Genomic DNA, 6,785 nt, shown 5'->3' with positions numbered 1-6,785 from the left:
GTGACACAGGTTTGCCAGAGTCCCATGGTCCAGTTTTCCATTTCATTCAAGTCCAGGTTGAGGTTCTTCCAGTGTGGCAAATAAGTTGTAATAATGGATAAAATCCATCCCAGGAAAGATAGTAAAAGTCCAACAGATTGCATCACTATTCTAAAGATTAAAGCCATTGCAACAAGTCTTAGGACTTTGCCACCCCTATAGGATCTGCTGTCTTTTGTGGTTGACGGTAATGTGACGATCTTGGTTCTATGCTGCCGAGAATATAAGCTGTGGTCATTAACTCTTTGGGCACTCTGAAATGCGTTTTTGTTCTTCCTGAATATAATGTTTCATGTAAAGGACGAAGGACTCTGTTAAAACTATGAGTTAGGCTTTCTGATAAGGACTTGATCTGTTACCTTCCAATTTGGTAAAATTATATCCCCAATGCCTGATGATTATAAGTCTAAGGATGAACAAAGAAGGCTCTATGACCCCTCACCCTAAAATACAACAGAAATCTTTGTGCTTCAATATGGATTAATTAGATTTTAAGTGGTGATAAAAGGCCAGCTCTTTCTACAACAGGACTTCATTGTAAGAGCTGAATCTGAGATTTCAGGGATGCAAAACAAGGCCTTGTAAAGAAAGGTAGACTGTTTCCTATAATCTCTATTCTTCTCAGACTTCCTTAACCTACACAAGAGCCTGGCCCACATCCTCGAGTGTGGCAGGAGCTCAGTGGGACTTGGCAGGAAGGTTCCTCGGATTCCTTTGAAAGGTAGAGGCTGGCTTATGGGACTGATTAAAATGAAAAGGACTGAGACTGATGCCGGGGGGTACTGGGTGAGGAAGGGAACGTCCCGGGAAGTTCCAGCATTCGCTCTGTGGTTTTCTCCATCCTCGTTAAGGACTTGGAGGTAAAGCGTGATGTCTCGGCGTCCAGGGAGGTGTTTTTTGTCCAGAGCTGAGCTGTCCCCTTGTCGTTTCAGCAGCCTACGCAACACCAGGCTTCAAGACTCCGGCCAGCTCCCAGACAAAAGTCTGGTACAAACACAATAGCCACAATGGAGCTGAACGTTGAGGCTTCATCTTTTTGTTTTTTCGGTTGAGGCCACACCTTGAGAGCATACTTCCGCAGAGGGTGACCCCTCAGAGAACACAGGGCCGGCCTCATAGGCCAGGACAAGAGGTCACCTGCCCCAGATTCCCAGGGCTGCACCATCTCCACCCTGCATGGCCCCTAGGCATCCTGCACCTGCTCCGAGGAGATAAAATCAGATGGGCCCACAGGACATAAAGGTTCCTCAAGGTGGAGCCACTCCCCTGATAGGTTCTAACCTGGAGAAACAGAACCACTGCCCATCATGCTGCAACAGTGGAGTGTAGCCCAGGATCGGAGATGATCTTTTATGGTGTCTCTAAATAGGAGATCGGAGAGACAGAACCTGGATCCCGAGGTATCCAAATTATTTTGGATAAGATTGCATAAGATTTAGATTTGAGGTGGTACTTTCTTCAGCTTTTCCCATCATCTTAAGTTTAAAAAGAAAAAACAATGCCACCAGATGAACTCTTCCTTCATTTTTACAAATTTTCAGAATTCCTGGGGATATATTGGTGCCCATCATCCTGAAATAAGTCATTTCAGGGTGCATAAAGATACCCGGATCCAGAGGGCCGGAGACCTGTCTGAGGCCTCATCACCAGTGCACAGGATACGGCAAGCTTGAGCTCTCTTCCGGGAGGCAGTCAGGATGATGAAGGCCTGGAGAGCAGGCGTGAACGATCACAGGGAGATGATTCGTAACATCACAGTGAAACGCTTTTTAAAAACCTAACGGAATAGGCTGCTCTGTGACGTAGTGAGCTCTCCCTGCCACAGGCGTCTGAGCCAAAGGTTATCACCTGCCAGGGTTATCACAGAGGGGATTTCTGCTGTGGTGGGCACTGGACCTGCATAACCTCTGAGCACCCTCCCAATTCATTTATTCTTCCAGCATTAAAGAATATGTTGTGGGCCAGGCACGGTGGCTCACGCCGGGAATCCCAACACTTTTGGAGGCCGAGGCGGGTGGAACACGAGGTCAGGAGTTTCAGACCAGCCTGACCAACACAGTGAAACCCCGTTTCTACTAAAAATACAAAAATTAGCCAGGCACGGTGGCGCATGCCTGTAATCCCAGCTGCTCAGGAGACTGAGGCAGGAGAATCGCTTGAACTGGGAGGCAGAGGTTGCCGTGAGCTGAGACGTGCCACTGCCCTCCAGCCTGGGCGACAGAGGGAGACTGTTTAAAAAAAAAAAAAAAGTGTGAGCCCCTCCTGCTGAGCAGGCACTGAGTGCTGAACAGTATGGATGTGACCCCTCCCCGGTCCCTGTGGGGCTCACATTGGTACAAAGAGGCCATGAGGAAACAAGATAACTCAAAGAAGTCAAAGGAGCTGGGATATGAGTGTTCCAGGCAGAGACACGCAGCTGCAACAGCCCTGAGGCAGCAGTCGGCTAGGGCAGGAGCAGAAAGCGTGAAGGTAGTCCAGGTGCGGCTCCAGGAGGACTCCCACCCCCACATTTCAGTTCCTGAGTCAGCTGCTTAGGTTGCTCCCAGAGTGCGGCTGCAGTGACATTGGGCCAGCAGACACAATTACCACCACCTTGTCCAGGGTGTGCAGGGCTACATTGTCTCTGTCCGAAATTGTTCGTCTAAAGTATGGAGGTTTACACACATGTCTCAGAAACAGAGCTGGAGAAGTCAGCCGACTGAAGACTGAAGCTCAGGGTGACCACCATCCTAGTTTGCCCAGGATTGTCAGGATTTTAGCCCTGAAAGTCACACATCCTGAGAAATGCTTGGTCCGGGGCAAGGGTTGATAAACATCCCAGAATAAGCCATCCCAAAACTTAGGTACTTAAAACAACAATCGTATTTCTACTCTTTTTTTTTTTTTTTTTTTGAGATGGAGTCTTGCTCTGTCACCCAGGCTGGAGTGCAGCGGTGTGATCTCAGCCCACTGCAACCTCGACCTTCCCAGTTAAAGAAATTCTCCTGCCTCAGCCTCCCAAGTAGCTGGAATTACAGGCACGCACCATCACACCTGGTTAATTTTTGTATTTTTTGGTAGAGTCGGGAGTTCACCATGTTGGCCAGGCTGGTCTTGAACTCCTAACCTCAGGTGATCTGGCTGTCTCAGCCTCCCAAAGTGCTGGGATTACAGGCATGAGCCACTGTGCCCAGCTGGCAATTTCTATGTATTTTGCTCGTGAATGTGCAGCTTGGGACTCAGCAGGGACCACTTGTCTCTGCTCCAGGAGGCATCAGCTCAACTGGGGGCTGGAGGGGCCCTTTCCAAGGTGGGTCACCCACATGGCAGCCGCCAGCAGAGAGCTGTTGTCATATAGGTTACAAAAAACACACAGACAAGGCCACCTCAAGCCAAATGGTAGCCAGACTGCTGCTGTAAGCGGCCTCACCTCATCGGCTGGCGACAGGAGCCGTGGACCCTGGGTCCTGCAAGAGAGGATTGAGGAAGGACGAAGGCAGAGGCCCGAGAGGTCCAGCAAAAGCTTTGGATTCTGAAGTCAGTGGAGAAGCCAAATCTTCCGTTGTCAAAATGACCCTTTAAAAATCCTTTAAGCATTGGAGATCAATACACATCTCTCCCCAGGCCCAGCTCGCTGGGTCTTCTCTGGCAATGGGCCAGGTTACTCTGGGTCCACAGTTTGAGCACAAAAGGAAGAAGCAGGCTTGGTTTGGGATCTTGCAGGAAGATTATCTGCTGAATCTGAAGGCAGCAGAATCCAGAGAGGAGGGCACTGGGAACACCGGAACATCACAGGCTTCCCCGCCTCCCCTCCACAGCACCCAGCAGTGCTGCCAGGAAGAGCCGCCCTTCCTCCTAGCTGGCGCGGGCCTCCCCGGCACTTTGATAAATCGATGAAGATGAGGGGTTCCTCTGGCTAAACACGGTTTTATCTGATTAAAAGAACAATCTATGGTTTATTTTTTCTTGATCCCTCCCTCCCTCCCTCCCTCCCTCCCTCCCTCCCTCCCTCCCTTCCTTCCTTCCTTCCTTCCTTCCTGAGATAAGAGTTTTGCTCTTGTTGCCCAGGCTGCAGTGCAGATCTCGGCTACTGCAACCTCCGCTTCCGGGGTTCAAGCGATTCTCATGCCTCAGCCTCCCGTTTTCTTAATATTTCTTTCCCTACTAAATAGTAATTCACGCTATTAATACTATTGACCTTATTATTAAGGAGAAGACATGCTGTTACCCTCACAACCCCCATAGCACAATACCTTGTATCTACTATGTGTTCAACAAATATTTGTCTAATAAATTGATTAGAAGGATCCTTCTAAATGATAATAAAGTAAATATAGAACGCCAACACTATAGATGCCATTCCCATTGCCAGTGCCCTTTCATCATGGTGACAAAACTGGCTGTCCTGGAGCATCTGAGCATGAGGAGTGGGAGAGGAAATATTGCTGAAGCCTCACAAGTTGGCGAACAAGAGCATCCCCTTCCAGAAGGGCATCAAGAATGACATCTCTTAGGTGCGGGAAAAAGACTAGCAGGCTAAAGGCCCCCCAAAATATTCACCAGGTGCTAGAAATGGATGCTTTTTCTTTTCCTTGTTTTGATTATTTTTATTTTCTAAATTTTCTACAAAGACTGTGCAGGACCCTCATAAGAAAAAAAAAAAAAAAAACGATGTAAAAGAAAAAAAGATGATCTGCTAGACAAAATTAACTTTCTTTTGTCAGATCATAATAATAGGTAACAATTATCTAGAGCCTTCTACATACTGGGCACTGTTCTGAGACTTTAACATGGATTATCTCACTGAATCCTCACAATCACGCAATGGGGGTAGATACTAGGTGCATCACTGTTTTACAGACGATAGGGCTAAGCACAGTGGGGCAAGTAACTTGCCCAAGGTCATGGGGTCATTTACAGAGCCATGAAGGCAGCACCTCAGTTCCTTTCCCAGTGATATGGTTTGGCTGTGTCCCCACCCTGATCTCATCTTGAATTCCCACGTGTTGTGGGAGGGGCCTGGTGGGAGGTAACTGAATCATGGGGGCAGATCTTTCCCGTGCTGTTCTCGTGATAGTGAACAAGTCTCACGAGATCCTATGGTTCTATAAGGGGGAGTTTCCCTGCACAAGCTCTCACTCTCTTTGTCTGCTGCCATCCATGTAAGATGTGACTTGCTTCTCCTTGCCTTCTGCCATGATTGTGAGGCTTCCTCAGCCGCATGGAACTGTAAGTCCATTAAACATTTTTCTTTTGTAAATTGCTCAGTCTGAGGTATGTCTTTATCAGCAGCATGAAAATGGACTAATACACCCAGAGCACAGAGGTACCTGGGCCTGGACCTCTGAGTCTATACTGCACAGTGTTGTTCCAAGCAGAGCTTCTGCATTGAAACCACCTGAGGAGCTTATCCAGCTTGACTTTCGGGTTCCCGCCTCCCCTGCCTGCAATGTGCTGCTAAATGTTTAACAGCAACTCTCAGGTTGGGAGCCCTGGATTACAACCTCTGCCAATTTCCATGATGGAAATACTCTCACCATGGCCAATTCCAGGCTGCCAGTGTGGAATCACTGAGTATGCAGTGATTTAGGAAGCGATAATACAGTCATATAATGGTGACTATAGCAATGGGGACACATGCTGAGAAATGAGTGATTAGGGAATTTTTGTCATTGTGCAAACGTCACAGAGTGGATTTCCACAAACCTAGATGCTCTAGCCTCCTCCACCCGAGGCTGTATGTATGGCCTATCGTTCCTAGGCTGCAAACCTACACAGCGGATTACTATACTGAGGACTGCAGGCAGTCATAACACAATAGGGTTTGCATATCTAAACATAGAAAAGATGCAGTGGAGGCCAGTTGTGGTGGCTCACACCTGTAATCCCAGCACTTTGTGAGGCCGAGGTGGGTGGATCACCTGAGGTCAGAAGTTCAAGATCAGCCTGGCCAACATGGTGAGACTCCATCTCTACTAAAAATACAAAAATTTTAGCCACGCATGGTGGTGCATGCCTGTAATCTCAGCTACTCCGGAGGCTGAGGCAGGAGAATCACTTGAACCTGAGAGGCAGAGGTTGCAATGAGCTGAGATTGCACCACTACAGCCTGGGTGACAGAGCCAGACTCTTGTCTCAAAAAAAAAAAAAAGAAAAAGAAAAAGAAAAAAGATGCAGTGGAAATGCAGTATTAAACTCTTCCTGCACTGCCGTATACACAGTCTGCAGTTGACTGAAACATCAATATATTACGTGAGGCTATCTAGATACGATAGCTGTAGGTAACCTCAAGAACATAGATAATAGCAAAATAATGAGGAAGGGATATGTTTGGAGTGTTCATTTGCTTGTCATATCATTTATACGTTTATATAATTCAATTTTCAGTGATGGCTGTGTTTAACAACCAACTCCCAGAATTCCTGAAAAGTTGACAGCCTCTGGAGCCCATGTGAGACAGGTCCTGCAGATCCCTGGGACAAGCACAGACATTGCACATCCCGGGAAGGGTCCCGGGAGCTGGGGGCAGGATTCTGCAGGTCAGCAAGCTCCTCTAGCACTTCTCTCACACGCTGAGGCTTGTGAGTTTGAGAAGTGGACCATCTGGCTTTGCTGCCTGGAGCACAGGTCTGAGACCCCTCCGAATCCTCAGCCAAGCCCAGCCACACCACAGATGGCCAGCCACACCGCTAATGCCCAGCCACACCGCTAATACCCAGGCACACCGCTGATGCCCAGCCACACCGCTGATGCCCAGCCACACCGCT

The sequence above is a fragment of the Piliocolobus tephrosceles genome, chromosome 3 (assembly GCF_002776525.5).
Source record: "Piliocolobus tephrosceles isolate RC106 chromosome 3, ASM277652v3, whole genome shotgun sequence".
NCBI classification, from domain to species: domain Eukaryota; kingdom Metazoa; phylum Chordata; class Mammalia; order Primates; family Cercopithecidae; genus Piliocolobus; species Piliocolobus tephrosceles.
This window is presented reverse-complemented; position numbering follows the sequence as displayed.